The following is a 20,507-nucleotide window of genomic DNA, read 5'->3' as shown; positions in this document are numbered from 1 at the left end:
GTTTTCCTTCTGTGAATGAAATTATCCATATATATGATACTATAGTCCATGTTCCTTGTTTCATAGATCCACCACCAACTGCCTATGTATCAGTAAAAGTGAGGCATTCAGCTGCAATTTCTTTTCTAATATAGCAGTGAAAGTGAGATATTCAGCTGCAATTTCTTTTCAGCAAACTCGTTAACTGACTTTTCTAGACAGTTACTGCTTGTCATTATTTGTGACAAGGGAGTTTTGAAAACTGTTCCGTGAGCTAGTGGTAGAAAGTACTTCAAATGTACATTAAAAGTACCTCCTCATTTGTTTCACAAAGAAAATCCTGGCAATAGTTCAGCTGAAATGTAGTAACTGCCTGGTTTCCCTGCTGTTGCTGGTTTCATCCAAAGTCAATGGTAAGTGCTTACATTTTTTCTGTGATTGGTCTCGAATTTGGTGTGTGATTGTTTGCATTAACTATTCTGCTTAGTACAGAATTATGTACAGTTATGATACAGATGTACAGATGATAACAAGCTCCCATGATTTGGTAATTTTTTTTTTAAACTATAGGTACAGAGAACATTTTAGTCGCTTACCACCCCATTTCAGGTGTTCACCTGAGTCATGTCTCACTGGGAGCAGGCAAGTTTTCAGTTTATGCAGCTATCAAATGATAGCTGCATAAACTCAAATATCAGAATGTTAAATCAACATTCTTCTTTGCTTGTGATGTGGATTTAGGGAGATTTTTCTTTTAATTCCATAATGATTAGATTCTCCAGTGCACTGCTCTTGTTTTTCTCTGTGGTAGAGTTTGTAATGCCAGCTGAGATTATACTCCTTTGGCACACCTATCATTTGCATACACATAAGGCACTGATGGTGCCCGTTATTTTCATCTAGCAAGTAATCTTGTTCCCACTTAACTTGAAATACATTGTTCTCTGTATCCTAATTTTGACTTTTACAGTTACTTGCTTAATTGCATTTGGATTACTCTGCACTGTGTTTTAACACGTTATATTTAAAATCTGCAAGATAAAACATCACCATAAATAGATGCATAGATATAGTCACAATGGGAACATTATGGCAGCTGTAGAGGTTGACATGGTTTGCCACCTGTCAGTAGTATGTCATCATTGGCACAGTGGACAGTGTGGTAAAAGCTCTGTCTTGCCACTGGTCCTACCAGGCTCTCCGACTGCCCAGGGCTGAGTAGAGAGGTTGTACCAAAACATTTCTGCACTCACTGGAACGGTGGCAGAACTCTCCACAGACAGGGTTTTGTGATATTACTGCAGCACCAACCCATTCTTAGAAGGTGTAAAGATTTATGAAGGTTCATGCTCCTGCATCCTCCACTTTTTTAACCCTTGAGCTGCTGGACAAATATGCCAGTGTCTCCTTGCAAAGCGATGGCAAATCCCTCTTTCATGTGGGAGCAGCAACTTTTGCTGAGATTCCTGCATCTCCTGAGCTAGTAATTTCCTTTTATCTCCAGCCCAAGATTGCACAAGATGGTAATGGTGGTATGACAGGAATTGTCTTGTGGGCTGTATTTGGCTGGAACACCCATGGCAGTATATGATAGTTGCAGACAGTATCAGTTGCTGTTTGCAGTGGCTGAATGTCTTGGTGAGAAGTTAATGTAATGCCAATGAAAAAAAATAAGTTTCATAATTTATGAAAGTTTTATCACATACAACTGTGAATGCTCCTTTCGTCTTGCATTAGGGTTGTTTCTTTCACTTTCAGTCCTCCATGTCATAAAATAATCAAAAAGAATATGTATACCTACAATATAAGGCACTTCACACCAAGAAGCCACCACAGAATATTCCCATTTATATGACATTGGAAAACCCACTTCTGAAAATTAAGCATTGTTAAAATATTTTGGTTGCATTAAACAATGTGGTGTACATTTGGTTCTGTCAGATAAGAATGCACCCTGTAAATCCCTATGCCTGACAGGTCTCTGTGGAAGGACCACATGAGCTCTGTGATATTTTGACAGGATATAGCATATGTAGAATGTTCTAATAGTCTCCCACCTTCATCATGCTGAAAACTTAGTTAAGGACTTCTAGAAAACACAGAATAACATTGATGCAGCCAATTTGCAGTTCAGAAAGTTGTCAGGTAAGGTGCTACACAGAGATGAATCTAAGTTTACTTGGTTAATATATACAAAGTCCTTATTTCCCTAGAAAGAAGAAAATACTGGTGTTGCAAAGTTTCTTGCAGAGGTGCAAAAAAGTGAAAGCAGAAATCCATAAATACACGTGCATCTGCTACTATATATTCTTGTCTATAAATTACATGGGTTTTTCAGCAAGGACTGGTGAATGGTACATCTCTGCATTTCTCAGTATAAGTGTACATCGTTTCCATGCATGTTTCAAGAGATAAACTGAATTCTTGAAGGTGAATGATAAGGGAGTGGGGGTTGTGGAGAACTGAGATAACGCCAGGAGTCACCTGCAGGGTGTGGGAAGGGTGGAGCTACCAAACTTATTACGTCGGACCTCACAAAATTGAATATTTAAGTGGTCTCAGTGTTATTTAATATATTTTCAAGCGTCTCATGATCTCATAGATTTCTTATGGTGGATTGCCTGTGTTTTCCAGTCACAGGGAAATAATGGCTTGCCATGATAAATATTCTTTCAGGAATGCATGTTATTAATCTGGCCCTTTAAGCACTGAAGTGTAGGCTGAGCCTTAACTGTGTGCTGAAGTCTTGATTTCACTGGGATTTAATCACAGGTTAAAGTGGTTTCCTGATTTAGAGTCAGAAAAATAGACAGTTTACAGCTAAAGGACGGGAAGAAAACCTGTTTAGCTCCTAGACTGCTCTTGTCATCCATATATGCATGTTTACAAATCCATCTTCATACAAATCTGGGCAGAATTAGAGCTTGGTAAAAGAAGTGAGTACATCAGAGCCTGCCTCTGAATTTAATTAAACTGAGAAGTCATCGAATTTGGAGAATTGCTTCAAACCCATCTCTTGCAAACATGATTTGGAATGACCAGAAGATGCTGGGATGATACCCAAAAGACTGTTAGCAAATATAATGATGTGCATCCTGGCAAATAGCTCAACAAAAATTCATATTGATAAAGCCAGTGGGGTGTGGGTCACCAGTGTTCAGGATTGTACCTTTAAATATTGGAAAGATTTACCAGGAATTGTGTAATGAACAATTTTCATACCAACAAAGTTTCTATATTGCAGAAAATAATGTCTTATTATAATGCATAGATTTGATGGCATATAAAGAGAATTTCTTGCACTTACCAAAACCACAAAAAATAAAAAAAGTAAAGGAGTGGTCCATTATGAAATAGATTCAATAATTTGACAAAGAATGTATTAAAATGTATGCCTTAGATTCTTTTCTGTGCTGTGTCAACAAAAAAAACCCAAACCAAATATTTCAAATGTAAAATGTGTGATCAATGTGCATAAATTTAGCTAGTATATACAAAGTAGAGACAACAGTAAAAAAAAAAAAAAATAAATATAGAGACAATTTCAATTAAGCAAGTGGGATCTGGACAAGCTCAGGCAGTGGGCACATGGCAATCTCATGAGGTTCAACATGGTCAAGTGCAAGGTCCTGCATCTGCTTTGCCTGGTGTCATTACAGGCTGGGGGATGAATGGATTGAGAGAAACCCCATGGAGAAGAACTTGGGGGTGCTGGTGGATGAAAATTTGGACATGAGTTGGCAGTGTGTGCTTGGAGATTAGGAAGTACCCTGGGCTGCATCCAGAGCAGTGTGGGTGACAGAAGTCAAGGGAGCTGATTCTGCCCCTGTGCTCTCCACTCCGGTGAGACTCCACCCTGAGTACTGCATCCTGCTTGGGATCCTCAGCAGAAGAAAGCCATGGACCTGTTGGTTTGAAATGAAAGGAAGGGAAAATCAGACTAATTGTAAGTGAGAAATTTGTTATGATTAAGGTGGAACATGTTGCTCAGCGAGGCAGTGGATGCTGGATGGGGTTCTGGGCAGCCTGGTCTAATGTAAGATGTTCCTGCTCATTGCAGGAGGACTGGACTAGACAAGCTTTAAGGGTCCCTTCCAACCCAAACTAACACTGTATAAGACTGTATATAATTTCTCATCCTGAAAATATGTTGACATGTGAATAGTTTTATTTCCATATTCTAGAGTTTATGTAAAAGATGTGCCACATTACAGGTAATTATGCAAATCAAAACATTTTTGTTGTTGTCAATGTAATTGTTGTGAGTTTACTAGTAAGATACAGCAAGGAACAAAGGGCTCCAAATTCTTGTTTAGTTTGTTAGATCCCATATTTGTGTGCTATTTTCTCTTTCCTAACTTCCTCAGCAGCCACTTGGTGCATGATGCATTCATTTCACTACTTTCATGTGATATATTTGCTTATAGTGTCAGAAACAAGGTTACTCAGTGATTCAACCTAATGGAATTACTGGTAGTGTTTGGATCAATTCTCTATAAATACATAGTGAGGGGAATCTTCAAAAAGAGGTAGCATTGCTAAACATATTTATTGTCTCCATTTTGTTATTCATAATCATAGGTAGAAACAAAATGTGTTTTATTGAAATATTCTGTATGAAAATTTGCATAACATTTAACATGAAACTGAAAAAAAACCACATTCAATAATTTGAAACTTTGATCTTTACTTGAAATCTAAATTCAGATTTAGATCCAAAATTAGTCAATTATCTAATAAGCAAAACTGAAGCTTCTGTCTGCAATGGTGGCTCTTGCACAAGAAAAGAAGGTGTAGAAGTGAGTAGGAATTCCACCAACTAATATAGAGAAGTAGCTTGCCGTTGTTACTTCTCAAATTGCTTTGCAAATTGACTTTCTCTCATTTTGTAGAAGAGAAGACTGAGGCACAGAGAGAGAAGGTGGTTTACCAAAGGTTTTACAGCAGATCAGAGACAGGGGCCCAGGCAGAAGCCCATTCTCAGCTGCCTGGTTCTGCCATCTGTCCACCAGCTCCATGGTGCTCAGCAATGATCACTGGGAAACAGAAATCTTCAGGGAGTATTAGCCAGCTTTTGCAACAGCACAGGCCTTTTCTTATTCATATATAGGCATTACTTTATCTGACTGGAAGACTGAAAATGGAAGAAAAAATGGAAGGAAAATCCATTATATTTTCAAGATGAGAAACCAGAACATTATAGTAAAATATATGCTGCCAGAAACTTTTATTCCTCTGTGATCTTTTACTGTTTTCTTAAATGAGCAGCTTCACTCCATCCAGCCATAGTGATTCCCTCTTCATTCCTATGCAAAGAATCAGTTTAGACTGATTCAAGTACTTTTACAGGCAGCCACCAAATTAATACACTGCATTTCCCTGAGTTTGCAAATGCTGGTTAGGTCACAAGTTGCTCAGACAAAAAGGTTACATCGTAAACACTGGTTCTTTTCACTTCTCCTCCTTCTCATATGCAAGAGGAGTGAGATTCATCCATTGACATTTATTTATGAAATAGTGAGTCTTCTCTCTTCATACATCATGTACCAAATTAATTATGTTATCTCAGCTATGTGAATTTTTTCATCCCTTTCAATTATACTGTTTAAAATGATGTGTGCTTATACTGATATGAAGGTGTTTTACACTGACACTGGTTCTACTTCTGCTAGGGAAAAATAAGCTATTCTTACACAGTTCCTAAACTGGAGATGTACAGCTTTAACTGTACTAATGTAGTTAGGTCAGCACAACTCTCTATTGTAAACAAGCTCTGTATTGCACAGCTAAGGCTAGATTACTCGGGTTTGCACAAGGTCTGCCTACAGAATATGCACAACCAGTGTAACTAGTTGTGTTTTAATAAATACTAATAACACGTGTCTAATTACGACAGTTCATCTCGACATTTCCTGCCTGCCTCTCGCAGGATGACTAAGCGCTTCTCTCTCACCACCCAGCCAGTTGCTGCCTGCACACTGTTATTAGGGGCAGTCCTGTATAATTTTCACAATTATAGTATATGTCATTTCATACTTGTGGACTGCCAAAAAGAGAACACTGTCCATCCAGAAGAAAAATACTGGCTGCAATTGCTTTCAAGGGCTGTGAGAGGCAAGTGTTTACTCACAGGCACAGCTTTTCTGACCATGAACAGTCCCTGTGCTTTCAAAAGGGATTAAGCCTGGTAGTAAGTATTTGCAGAATCAGTGCCTTGATTAGCATGCTCAAATGGCTGATTTTGGTATTTGCAAACAAGTTTGAAGGATGCTAAAGTAGTCTTATGATGGTACACATGCAGGTTAGGTCCTGGTTTGGAATTGCCTTTCAATTTTTAAAAAGCTTTGGCAAGCAAACCCCCACTGTCACATTTACTACAAAGTGTGTTTTGTGATGCATGTAGTCGTCAGAATGTCACACAGACAAGTACTTTAGCAGAAACGTGGAAATAATCAGACATGCAAGTAATCAAATTGCAAAGTTACAAAATCTTATTAAATAATGGTATCTAGAAACTATGGGTTGGATTTATTACTGGAATGAATACATACCATTAATGGAAATTGTAGGATAATTGAAAGAATTTGTAAAATAAGTGGATTTTATGGAAAGAAATTTACATTAATATAGTTTCTGCCTTCTTTTCCATCTCCTCTTAACATGCAGCCAGCTTCTACTTTCTGTTTTTGCTCTGTGGTCTTGCTGTCATCTTTCCTGTCTACACCCTTTCCATAACTCAGTATAGCACTAGATCCAAGAAATCAGTTTTGCCAGCTACTACAACATCTGTACTGTTTTTGAGTGCTTCTCTCAGCCAAAAATCAATTCCTCAACTTTGGCTCTTCTTGTTTCACTCTAAGATTAATCCTTCGTAGGTCACTAGGGAATTTAGCCACAGAGGAGCTCACTTTCTCTCTTGCAAGATGAAATGCCCTTGAAGGTGCCTTGAGCCCTTTCCAAGGAGCTTTGGGAAGATAAATAGCATATCTGTGCTGTCCACATCGATCAGCTGCAAACTTTGCACCTACTTCTTATCTTCACTTGTCCACAGAGCCTGCCTGTCACTGTGCACATGCAAATGCAGCCTCAATAGCTGGCTCTGTAATTAAGAAATTCAGATGTATGTGATAGCTGCACCCATACCTCAGCTTCACATCTTTCCGAGTATGGTTGATGCCCCTCCACTCCAAAAAGTTGTTGAGACCCCTACACTGAAGATGTACTTGGTGTTCAGCACCTGAATTATTAACACAGTTCTGTATTTTGTCAGTATGATTAAAACCAGTCACATCATAGGGAACTGGATTTGTAGAATTTGCAAAGGAGGTAAGTTATCCTACAGCAGTTGTGCATTGCATGAACTTAATGATGTCGTTATTCTATGAACTGTAATAATTAAAATCTAATCCACAGTAGAATCAATAGATGTTGCCATTATTTTCACTAATGTATGCACATAAATAAGAGTACAGGGAGAAGGTGTAAGTATATGCGATGAGGTTAATGAAGCCTTTGATAGTACTTCACCTGGGTATTTTCATAGTTGAGGTTCATTTAGGTACTGATAAACATCATTTAGTGTTACTAAATTAAAATCAATAATGTGAAAATGAAAACTGCTTACCAACAGCAGTTCAGTATAAAAGTATTTTAAGAAGGGAAAAAGAGCACATACAGGTAAGCAGTGTCATACTGCTGCACAAAAGTAAACATCCTCTGAGGATGTCATAGAAGAAATATTGTATGTAAATAAAACCAAATAATCCTTCCACACTACTTAGCTTTCTGAACGTTTAAACTTCAAAATTGATCATGTTTTTTCACAGATCAATGAGAGCAGGAGCCCAAGGACAAGCAACTAGATTGATTGATTCCCTTCCTTGACAGTTCAGGACGAGAACCACTAACAGATGCTGCAGAGAAGCTCACTGTGCACATTTTTGATCTACATCATGTACATAAGTGTAGCATGTTCATAAACTAAGGGAGTAGGATATTGTTGACCTGAATGCCACTGAAAGCATTTGCACTCACAAAAAAATGATCACTGTTTAATAAAGCAACACATGACTTGCATAAACTAGGGCTGAAAATTTAGGATTGCAAAATGCTAGCATATTCTGAATTGAAAGGATCCCACACAAGGATCATCCAGTCCAGCTCCTGGCCCTTCATAGCACTATCCCCAAGAGTTACACCATGTGCCTGAGAGTGCTGTCCAGAAGCTTCTTGAGCTCTGTCAGGTTTGATGTTGTGACCATTTCCCTGGGGAGCTGTTCCAGTGCCCAACCACCCTCTGGGTGAAGAACTGTTTCCTAATATCCAACCTAAACCTTCTCTGACACAACTTCAGGCCATTCCCTGGGGTCCTGTCACTGTCACCATGGAGCAGAGATCAGTGTCTGCCCCTGCTGTTCCCCTCACGAGGAAGTGCAGACTGCAGTGAGCTCTCCCCACAGTCTCCTCTTCTCCAGGCTGACCAGACCAAGTGCCCTCAGCCACCCCTCACATGGCTTCCCCTGAAGGCCCTTCACCATCTTTCTTGCCCTCCTTTGGACATTCTCTAATAGTTTAATGTCTTCCTTTTATTGTGGCACCCAACACTGTCCCCAGAACTTTAACTGAGACCACTCCAGTGCAGAGCAGAGCTGGAGAATTCCCTCCCTTGCCTGGCTGGCAATGCTGTGCCTGATGCCCTCAGGACAGGGATGTCCTTCCTGGCTGCCAGGGCACTGCTGAATCTTGTTCAACTTCCTGTTGACCAGGACCCCCAGGTCCCTTTCTGTGGTGCTGCTTTCCAGCATCTCATTCCCCAGGCTGTCTATATATCCAGAGTTGCCCCATCCCAGGTGAAGAATCTAGAACTTTCCCTTGTTCCATTCATATGTTTGGTGATTTCCCAGTCCTCTCATTTCTCGAGGTCTCTCTGCAGGGCCTCTCTGCCTTCAAGGGAGTCAACAGCTCTTCCCAATTTAGAGTCATCTGAAAACTTACTTAGTGTACTAGGGGTATGTAAGGGTCTGCATAGCAAAAATAACTTGAAAAGATTATTTGGGGCAATATTGAAAGAATAAGGCATATCCCTCCTGACCAAGACTGTCACAAGCAGCAGCATACAATAGAAGACTAGGCTAGGAACCTGCAGCCTGAGTTCAAATCCTTCTGTTCTTGATCTGCTCAGCAGAGTGAAGAGGTCAGTGTTTCTCTTTGTTTCCCTTCCCACTGAAGTTCTTGGTTTCTCCTTTCTGTGTTTTGACCTTTTTGCCACCTTTGACTTTTATCTCTTTGGAGCCAGACCATCTTTCCCATAAAGTTTAGTAGAATGTGTCTCTGGGTCTTTGTGCGAGACTTTAGACACTGCTGCAATTATAATTCTGCAGGAAGGAAATGAATTTCTTTCTTAGGCAGGGAAATGATCCCAAGTATACATTAACATATGAAACTTGAATTTCAGCAAATGGCTGTTTGCTTCTGTGGCATCTACTCCAGCATGCCATTGACTTCACAGGACGTGTGCTGGGGACTGGAGCTGTGCGTATGCTGCAGACAGCTTTCCTTTGGCTGAAGACTACAGAAAGCTAGACTGGCATTAACAGCTGCCTGAAGCACAGGTTACAGTAAAGTATATCATGTTCCTATCATCATTACATACCTTGGATTCCACTGTAAGCCTGAAGTCTGGGAGTGAGGAGAGCTCTGGACCATAAATACATTAGCTCGGCATGATGAACTATGTGAATTTGTCCTTCAGTTAAGGGTAAAGAAGAAAGCACTTTGATTCCACAGTCATATTCTTGAGACTGCTATAGTGCAAATCAAGACATGGTTTTTTCCTCTTGTCCCAGAATACTTGGAGACATTTCTGTCTGTAACAGATGCTACTGATATCCTCAATACATGTATATATCTGAAGCAAAGTTAAGTCTTCACAATCAAACTTAAATAATAATTCATGAGTGTGCTTACAGCTATGCCTGTTATAATAGTTCTTTATTATTCAATATGCATTTTGTAGAATACTGGCAATCTTTTTTAAGAGGGAATAGAAGAAAAATTGTAGAAACAAGTCAGAGATAATTATTAGAAACCCAGGGAAAAAAGAATTTTGGCTTTTATGATGCTTGGACACTGTGGAGAGGAAATGGAACAAGACACAGAGGATCAAAGATGAGGAAAAAAATGGTGTGATGCTTTTATGAGTGAAGGACTTGGCAGCAAAAGAAATGTTTCACCTTCCCTAATACTGAATTTTTCATATGGCCAAAATGAGCATAAGGAGAAAAATAAAGCCAGAGGTAGAAATCCATCTGATTAAGAAAGGATCCAAGAGATTCTTCTGTTGTTGTTATTGAAGTTCAATAAATAGTTGGAAGATACAGATTTTTAAAAATAACGCATATTTTAAAGTAATTGTATCCACAACTACCAGAAGCAAGTCCAGCATAAGCAGAAATGCTTCACTGCTTTCCCTAATAAGGAAAAAAGGGCATAATATGATGTGTCTGATTGAAAATGTCCTCTTTTCTCTCTCATTTGCTGTCAAAGTCTAACAAACTTATTTGCATTCACTTGTCCCAAAATTTCTGATAATTTTGTCACTTGCAGCCAAACCTCTGTGCCTTGAAACACAACATTGTCAGATCATCCAATCAAAGTCTTAGCTGCACCATTTACGGTACAAAAATTGAGATTAAATAAACAAATTCTGAAAATAGGGCATTAGGGTGTTTATTTGCACTTGGAAATCATAGTTGTTTTTTACCTTACCAGAAAAATTGCCCCGCAAAGCGATTTCCGACCCTTGATTCAGCACACTGCTTCAGCTTCGTTCCCAATCCCTTTAATCCTGGGCATAAAAACCACCCGAGGCTACTGCGTGCTGCTGCAGAGCACTGCACTATGGGTCAAAGGGACAGCTTTCTCACCTTTCTTTACTGCCCTCTATCAAACAAACAATTTTGAGATGTTGAAAGCATTTGGAGTTAATAGAAAGACCCTACCCCCACAAGCAGAGTGTTTCCAGCGAGCGGCACGGGGCTGTGCAGGTTTCACCTGTGCCTTAGCTCATCCGTGGGCAGTTCCAGCAAGGCTCAGAACACGAGGCCCCTCTAGCAGGGTTTGCAAAAGCTAATCCACAAAATGTTTCTGCTAATTGAGTCATGTGCTCGAACATGTGGAAATCAGAAACTAGCTGAACCTTTTTATCTAATTGCTAAATTGAGCTTTGTGTACTTCAACTGAAAGTAGTGGAGGGGACCTTCCCACTGCACAGTGTAGTTGTTGGACTGTGTGTGGGCTGAATGGGCAATTTAAAACAGGTATTTCTTCAGTGCATTTCTCTGACAGACTATATTGAGTGTATTTCTTTTCTTTAATTCCCATACTGTATTTCTCTTGTAAATTTATATATGTTTTTGTGCATGTTTCAGTGATGCTTGGGCATGAGTGTCTTGAGGATATTTTTATACAAATGCAGGAGCACACATATTGACAGAATGGAAAGTTGGGAAAAAAAGGAAATATTAATGGATTTTTTTTTCTGTAAGTACAAGTAATTTACAGAAAGATCTTCTGTAAATGTTATCAGTTTGTGCTACTGTAACTATTACTATCAAATTAAGTAGGAACACTGCAGTAGCTCCTGAGGGCACCAGTCATAAATCTGTAAAACTGTAAAGTCTGTGATACTTGCTGCAAGAGTATCAGTGGCCCTGGAAAAATGTGTTCTGCTGGGGAATGGGGGAGGCCGCCAGAGATAGCTGCTTGCTCTTTCTGCTTGATTAGACGCCCAGACCCTGACGAGTACAGCTGGCCTTGTCAAATGCAACATGCCAAGGCCAAACATGGCTGAGCATGGAGAGCTGTTCTTAACTCATGAAGTATGGCCCCAGCCCTGCAAGGACTGCGAGCACAAGCTCTCTGAGCTGTACAAGAGTATATGAGTAATGCCCAAGTCATCTAGCAATAGACACAGAGCTGGATCAAACATCTAGGTGCCCACATGAAACTTTTTTATCTGTTGACAAATCTCTAAATTTGAGCAGGAATTAAGGATTAAATGAGGAAACCCTTTTATAACTAAAAAAAAAAAAAAAAGGACATTGACATAGTCTGAAACAGAGCTACCCAGAGTCCTACCATGGCACTTGGTAGGGCTCAAGCTGAAAGATCAGCCCAAGCACAGAGGAAACCATACAGTGAAGCCCCACGCAGTTTCCCAGTGAGTTATCACTGTGCTGCAGCATTATAACTGTGACAAAAATACCACCCTGCAGCAAGCATGCGATGAGTGAAGCAACACAGTTATTGATGCAATCTTGGAAGTGCCAGCAGTGCCTGAGGTTTTCCTTTTGGTTTCTCTGTGCAGAATCCAGGTCTGAGAGATCCTGACATTTAATTCTGGAACTCCCCCTGTGATATTCACACACTTCCCTAAACTGGATATTGCACATACTGAAACAAGTGTCTGTGCTTCACTGATCGTCCTGTGGGAAAATGTGTCTGATAAAAAAGTTTAGTTCCTTTTTGCCCCTTCAATTCCTTCTGTTTGTACCAGATTTTGCATAAACAAAATCCCAAACACCATATTCCCTTGCAAATATTTTCACCCCAATCAGACCTTAAATTTCTACTCATGGCCCCTGATTCCTGTTCAAATGCTCTATGAAGAATTCAGTATCTAAAATGTTGAAGCTGATAAAATCAGACTACAAAACACCGCCAGTTTTCACAGCTGTTTTTGCAGCGCTGGGCTGCGTCCTTTCCGTGCTGACGAAAACACGCTTTATCCTGGTTTATTATGGCTAAACTCCTGCAGCTTGTGCTCTGCGGGGAAATGCTGCCCCGTGACCTGGCAGGAGTCCCCGCGGTGATAACCCCGTCCCTGCCGGGCCCCGCTAATCGCGCCTCCCCACGCTGCCAGCCCCCCCAGACACACATCTGTACTGGCTACTGCTGAGTTCTTCTGCACAGCAGCACGTTCCAGTATCTCCTCTCAGTGCTGCTGGACTGTGAACCCTGTCACAGCTCTCCGTGGTTACTTCGCATCAGGGCAGAGCTGTTTCTGTAAATATGCAGCCTGAAAATACTCGGTTACAAACTCCCATCCGTGCAGAGCTACGGCCGGATTTGCAAAAATGTGTGGAAAAAAGAGATGAACATTTTCAAGATTCCTTCACTGCTGCTGAAAATGAATCATCTATACATGAAAATTATGAAAACTCAAAAAATGGCACATTAACATACATCTGAAGAAGAACTGGATAACAATTATATAAATACCAAGTCTCTACCAAGATCTAAAATGTAATTACAGGCTCAGTTTTCTGACAGATGAAAGAGACAATTTTACAGAAATTTGGTTCTGTCTATGCCTCAAAGATACTGAACAAAACCTTTCTTTCTTTTTTTCTTTTGTTTTTGGTCCTGCTACACTGCTTCTACTAAGCAGTAAAAGTCCATATTTTTTTCATAATGTCTTTAGTAATACAGTTGCTACTTGGAGAAGTATGGCAATAACATGATACTTCAACCTTGATGACTAGGTAAAATTAAAATATGGGTATGGTACAATAATTCAGGTTATTGCAAGTATAATGAGACATTTTCTTATGATTTTTTTAAATTTTAACTCTTTTTTTGTTTAAGTTATGTCTTTATTTTAAAGGCCTACTAAATTTTTTTGCTACCACTGCCTTAAGCCTTGTGACTTTGAGCCCAGTGTAAAGGAATTTATTTTGAAAGTAAAACTGAAGACAGTCACCTCATTTAAAATGTTTTTTTGAAGGCTTTATATACAACTTTTAAGTGTTAGTTTCCTCCCTCATGAGCAAGTGAGGGAGACTGAACAGGATTTCAATCTTCAAATAAATGTAATCAGTTTTCAGGGCTTATCACTAAACAGATGTTCCTGTGGATTTTCAGCCTTCTAGGTGCCCATTCTAGCTGTCCCCTCTTCACAAGAACTAGTAGGGTGGTGATCACTAGAATTTTGATTATTGTATTCTATGCTGCATTTTGGTTTCTTTTGTGATAGATACAGAAAAAAATGTGTCAGTCCATGTTTTGCATGAAGCAGCAATTAGGCATTCCCAGGTTGGCATTAAATGGCTGTGTGGGCTGGATTCCTGAAACACCTGAGAAGTGTGCTGGTGCCTGATGTTTAAAATGTATTTATGTGTAGCTTTGCTGAGCGTGACGAAGCTCATATGAACTAGAGGACTAAGTGGCATTTCTGAAGCAGTACGGATGTTGCCAGGTCTGAGGATGTAGTGTGACAACAAGGTACCCAAATTAGAGGCAAACAAGGTCACAACTAGAAGATGAGCCAGTGCTGCCACCGAATTAACCCACCATCCTCCCCAGACTGACTGGCCCTGCTGAGAGCTCATTAGCCCGGGAGCAGCAGCAGCCCCGTACCCTCTGCAAAGCAAAGGTGCAGTTTGGGACAGGCAGATCCCAGCCAGGCAGAGATGCAGCCATTTGCACAGAGCCTCCTGCTGCAGCCTGGTGTGGCTGAAGGGGACAGTGCTGCGGGTCCTGCTGGCCCTGGGGACACCGAGGCTCCTCAGTGCCTGCACTGCTCCAGGCACAGAGACACACCCTGGTGGCAGGGAACGCGAGCCCTAGAGGGATTCAAGACCTGCTGCTGGCAGATCCTGATAAACTCCAGCAAGGCTGCCTGGCTTGGCTCCAGCTCTGACTGCAGGAGAGGTGTGGGACAAGGCAATGTGGCAGATGTCAGCAAGGAGGCAGCAGGAAGGTGCAGAGGAGGGTGTGGAGACAGACAGGTGACAGTGATGGAGCCTGATTTTAAAATGTAAAATCTTGGAGGCTTTTCAGAGAAATGAAACCCGCTGGTGAATCTCCGGGAGTACCTGGTGGACTCTGCATGGACTATCAGGCTTCATCTTCTCTGTTCATCAAAACCAAGACTGGGTTATTTTGAAAATATGTCCATGCTGTTCCCATACTGGGATGGGGTTTTCTGCTCAGCAAAAATATGCTTTGATGATTCATCTGATCAGGTGGAGAAAGGCAGAAGGTAGTGAAATCTGAGAGGTAAAAGGAAAAGGCAAATCTGCTCAGGGTTGGGGCTAATCTTACAGTCCACCTGGACAGTAGACTTTAACCTGGGAGGAAAGGCTGTAATCTTAAAATTGTCTTGGTAGAGCACCCAAACAAAGTGTCATACAGCTGGGGCTGGTCATCACCTTGACTAGCAGCTCTGTTTCTTCATTAGATGCTTTTAAAAATAAATAATTCCTTTTAAACCCCATCGTGATATATTAGGAAACACTGTTGGAAATTTTTCAACATCATTTTAATCTGTTGTGGAAGCATATAGTAACCATCCAGCTACTAATAAGACATTAGTTTGGGCCTCCTGTGACTAAAGCATCTTTGTACTTCTCAATAGGGAACTTTTGAACACCTTAATATCCTTTTTTTTCATGGTATCAGGCTAGAATTTGCATTTTTGAAAATCAACAAAGCTCTTCATTCCTTTGAAGTACCTATTTGTTTTAATTTCACTCTGATGTGTCTTAGGTCTTTTATAGATTGTCCTTTAAGTCTGGATTGCATCTGTGGCCAGAATGATCCTCTGAAGGCTGAATTCCACAGTTCCCTATTTGTGCCATACAACCTTCACCATTATAGGGGTTTGCTGGTATTCCTTAGAAGCTCTGTGATTTCTCTAAAGTCATGCTAAGCTATTCCAACCCAGTGAATATGCCACTGCTAGAGGTGCACCCTTGAGACACTGAGCAGGATCTTAGTGTAAATGAGATGCTTGTGCCTGAAAATGTCTAGGACAACATGCTGCCCTGAATGTCATGTTTACAGCAGATGTGATAAAAGGATTTTCTTTTGCACTTTAAGGGAAATATATTTTGGGCCTTATACTTTTAGACTGGTCTTGGTGCAGAAGAGACTGTGGAAAGGATTTAAGAAATATAAAAATCTGTTCAATAGTATTTAATTTGTTTTTAATACCTCCCTTTTATGACATGTAAAAATCCTAAATTTTTGTTTTATAAGTCACACTCCCTGTGTAAGAGGTAAAAAACATATGTAGCACATTGCAAGACCATTCTGTCGGTACATTTGGCTGTTTCAAAGGAGAAAAATCACCACAGCACATCTTGAGCTTCTTTTACCCCTACACACTATGGAACTCTAAGCCTTGTTAAATTCAGTGGGGTGAGAATAGGACTTTTGTGCAAAAGATACTGCTTTGGCCAAGCATCTGTCCCACACAGGAACAGGAACACAGCTGGAAGGTGCATTTTGGAAAAGATTTGTGCATGAAATAAGACATGCACATAGGGCAGTATGTCAGCATGACTTTCTACCTGCCAAAGAAGCTTTTCCTGCCCTTTTGTGAATTTGCATGTGAGTGGTGTATATTTTCTAAGCTAAGGCCTAACAAGACAAAGCAGGGTGATTTTTTTTCCTGGTTTTGTAGGGACCTTCTGTCTGCTTGTTCATCTCTTTCTCAGTTCTCATTGACTTCTGGAGCTGTGTATCAGATTTGACTGGAATTAGCCAGAACTGGGTTTGTTAAATGTAAATTAGATTAGTCCAGTCTCACCATATTACTACAGTACCTGGAATTTATGCCATTTAAGTTAGCTTGAGACTTCCTCAGTTCCTTTCTTTGTCTTGCACAGATGTGAACATTGAACGCAGGACCAGCAGTGGTAGTGACTGTTCTGCAGAAAAATGCTGGTATGTGCTGGGGAGACAAATGGGGAGATCTTTGTTAGAAGAAATGGACTTGGTATGTGCCCACACCTAAACCTGCTTAGAGCTGAAGTGCTCTTCTGCACTATAAAGGCAGCATTTGGACTCTGGCCTCTGTAGCTCAGGACTTATCTGGACAGCAGACACACAAGAGTCAAATCAGAGTGGAAACCTTGATGCTGATCAGCCATTTATTCTTGTTAGCTTCTTAGAGCACAAGTGTCTTTTTTTCAGCTTAAAATTATGAGATTAATATAGATTCTTTGGCTTCATTTTTCAACCAGCAAAAGAGCAATATATTTACCTTGAAGGAAGAAAATATATTGGTTGTGAAAAATACTCACTGGAGAGTCTTGGAAAAAGAAAATGCTATTGCTTCTTTTTTTTAATTTTTATTAAAGCTAGTAAAGCACAGGCTTCCTTGCTGCTCTGTCACCAAAAACAATGGGTTTAGCTCTAATTTGAAGAACTAATGCAGAATGTTCTCAGCTAATCCATCCAGCTACCAGCAAAGGAATTTCATGAGGCTTGGATGCTGTTGGAGTTAAACAGGTAATTTATTTGCATCTGCATAATATATGTGCACTTTTGTTTAACTCTGACATATGAAATAAACTGTCTTGAAAAGTGTGATTAATTGAAAGAGAAATCAGGAATCAGGCTTTTAAAACAGACTCCTGCAATGGAGCTACACCACAAATGCTTTCCCAAAATGGAACCCCAAAATTTTCAACCTAAAGGAATCAAGTCTTAGATGTCTCAAAGCTGGTCTGCTTTCACAGCCTTGCAAAACTCCATCAGGGAGGCAGATGAAAATAAGCACTCCCCATGGTAAGGTAGATTATACTGTGAAAGCAAATGTGTTAGTGAGTACCAGGGAACTCACACGCGGGAGGAGAGAGCTGCAGGAAATGTTTCAATCACTGCCTGCACCTTATTACACACATTATAACCCAGTCAAGCACACAAAGCCCTCTGAAATCAGCCTTCATATGATCTGTCATTTTGAAATTCTTCATTTGTCAGACATACCTCCATCCCTGCTCGTAGGCCAGGGAAGCTGAGGCATCCTCTGGAGCACAGATGTGTTATTGTGCTGTATTCTGCGGGCACATGGAGCACCTGCTCTGTGAGCAGCAGGGAGTGATGACAGGCTGCCTGGGGACCAGCAGCCTGCTGTGCAAACACAGCATGCCTCCTGCATTTTCAGCCCTGTGTCCCCCTTCCTCATCATTTCTTTCCATGGGGTTCCAGCACTACCACAGTCAGTTAAGTCCAAATATTTTCAAGCTAGCTAAGAATTATTTTAGATCTCCAGGTGACACTGGAAGCAATTTGTTGAGTTTCCTTTCCCAGCATCTGGACAGCAGTTTGCTGTTGAGAGAGAAAATGCCAGGCAATGACTCCTCTTTTCAATCTGCTGCGCAGCTTTGAGAATTGGAGCTTTCTGTCCTCCACTGAAGACATTCCCCCCAGGTCCCAGTCTCCCTCTTTCCTCCAGCAGCAGGACCCATCACTGTACTCACTGGGAGCTTTGCCCCTTCCCCACTGCCCTCTGCCCCATGGAGTTTTGTGTCTGGCCCCAAAAATGGGCATGCAGAGGACATGCACATTTCTCTCTTCTCAGACAATGTTAAATAATGGTGACTGGGATCATTGGGAATTAACTTCAGCCTGTGAACAGTCCACAGTTTGGGTGCAGTTAGCTGGGCAAAGACCACTGGCACCTTGAGTTCCAGGTCATAATATTGTGCAAGTTCATCTGTTCACCTCTGCTCCTCACTCCCCTGTGTGTTTGTGTGTGTGTTTGTGTTTCAGGGTACAGGCATGTCAATGTGAAAAACCCCACAACCCACAGAAGGGAGAAGGGTTGGTCAAATGCATCACTGGGATGGAGGGGGAAGCCAGAAGAGCACCAGCTGATTCACACACAAATCAGCAGAGTCCACTATCACCCAGCCAGATTACTGAATTATCCATCCTTAACCTGGATAGTTTCCCAATTCTACACTGCAGATTCAGCCTATCTAATTAAATGTGTTTCAGAGGCTTGCCTCACTGCATGCCTTTATTTTGCAAAAAATGTAGGAAAAGAGGCAGCTGTCATGCACACCAGAAATCCTGATTCTGCTATACTTGGGAAGGCTCTATAACACTGGCTGATAATTAGTTAATAGATACCTCTATTAAATAGAAAAGCCAATAATATATTCAAGGCAAGGTGTTTGAGATTTGGCTGCAGATGTAAGATTGCACCCCTTTCAGGGAGCAGCTCCATGTCCCCCAAAGCTAGGCAGCGACCCCCTAAGGCAGAATGTTCCTGGAAATTGCTTTAGCTCCTTTCTCATACACCCACCCCTCAACAGAAGCAATTATCTGAATACCTGGAGTCAAAAGGCTTTGAGAGCAGGTCACAGCTGCTGTACATGTTCTGTAGGGGTCTTACAGCACACTTAAGTGCTCTCACCTGCCATGGGCTATTCTCAGGATGGTTTTAGAGTGGGAGACTTTGGCAGTCCTTTTCCCAGGGCTGGGAAGGCTTGGGCAGACCTCTGTCCTGCATTAGCCAGCTGAGCCTGCAAGCTGTGTAATGGCTTGCTCCTTGCAGAATCTTGAGCAAAGCCCATGGCTGTCCCTTGAACATATCCTGTGCCTCCACCAGCAGCAGCCTGCACAGAACCCCTCTTTTGCACGTCTGCATCACCCCTTTACACAGAAATTGGGCTGCCACAATGTATTCCGAATAGAGAAATACTCCATAGTTGTGGCCTCCCAGGAGAAAAAGCATGTTCTTTAAATATAAAAAGCAGATTTATTACATGAGAAAAAATGCAGGGTGCATTTTGTCACTATGTTTTTATTGCTTTCTGATCCAGAGGGAAAATATTTTATTACAGCAGCAGTTGCCAAGTCAACTGTTGTGTCCCAGCCATCCCCACAGAGGAGGCAGCATGTCACCTGGTTGTGGGCACATAGTCCAAGGGGAACAAGAGCTTTTCTTAATCACATATCACCAGTTTTAGTACAGCTCAGCTTTTCAGTGGTTATTTACAGGCTGGTTTATGACCTGTTGTGACACTGCTCTGGATTTACTCCAGCTTTTAATAGGCAGGAACTCACATGTTTCACTTTTTTTTATTTATTGTCAACCACAAGGTCTGAGAAAGCACTGAAGGTGGACTCACAAATTATCACAGCATGGCCTTTGCCTATAAGTGATGGGAAAAGACTTGTCCTTCCTTGGAAAGAAATCCTGGTCATTCAGTTATTGTATCCTCTCAGATTTCAGGATGTATTCACCAGGATTTCTGGCACAACCTCAATGTTCCTGCTTAGCAATGTAGCAGTAGGTACAGGCAGTTGCTGGAGCTTTATTGTGTGCCTTCTTATTTATGACCTTGTCCTCATGCTCAGCACTGGAAACTCTGACTCTTCCATACATCAGCCTGAAACAAGTACTTTAAAAATGTCTGTTCTACTTCTGTTAGCACAGCCTGGCACTGCAAGAATAACCTCTTCCACTCCCAGATGACTACAGAGTGTAGGTCCTGAGCCCTCCTGGGAGGTCCCCAAGCATCCAGGTTTAGGATTTGTTGCCTTAGTATCCTTGCTTTGTTGTTTCTTAGCACAAGCGTTGTCCATTGCTTCAGCACTGTTTCTGCACCCACATCTGTTGGCAGCAGGTGAACTTGGCCCAGGGAATGAGGCACTTCAGTGCCTTTCCTCTGAGCTGGGGGCATGGAGGGACAAGGACAGCTATGTCCTGCTAAGCATTCTGCAGC

The 20,507-nt window shown here is 41.2% G+C and overlaps 1 long non-coding RNA gene across 2 annotated transcripts in view; it reads left to right on the top strand.

Annotated features, from left to right (window-relative positions):
• Nucleotides 1-2,594: 2,594 nt before the first annotated feature.
• LOC121335192 overlaps nt 2,595-20,507 on the top strand; it is a 39,820-nt gene continuing 21,907 nt past the window's right edge. The window contains exons 1-2 of one of the 2 annotated variants that reach the window (XR_005952527.1): nt 2,595-3,925; nt 9,434-10,301. This is a non-coding gene — a long non-coding RNA (uncharacterized LOC121335192). Of the gene's footprint in view, nt 3,926-9,433; nt 10,302-20,507 lie in introns of those variants that run through there. The other variant, XR_005952528.1, reaches the window with a different exon arrangement.

This window comes from Onychostruthus taczanowskii, unplaced genomic scaffold (assembly GCF_017590055.1).
Source record: "Onychostruthus taczanowskii isolate IOZ18803 unplaced genomic scaffold, ASM1759005v1 scaffold2, whole genome shotgun sequence".
Classification (NCBI taxonomy): domain Eukaryota; kingdom Metazoa; phylum Chordata; class Aves; order Passeriformes; family Passeridae; genus Onychostruthus; species Onychostruthus taczanowskii.
The sequence above is the reverse complement of the archived record's forward strand: the minus strand, read 5'-3'. Positions and strand labels throughout refer to the sequence as shown.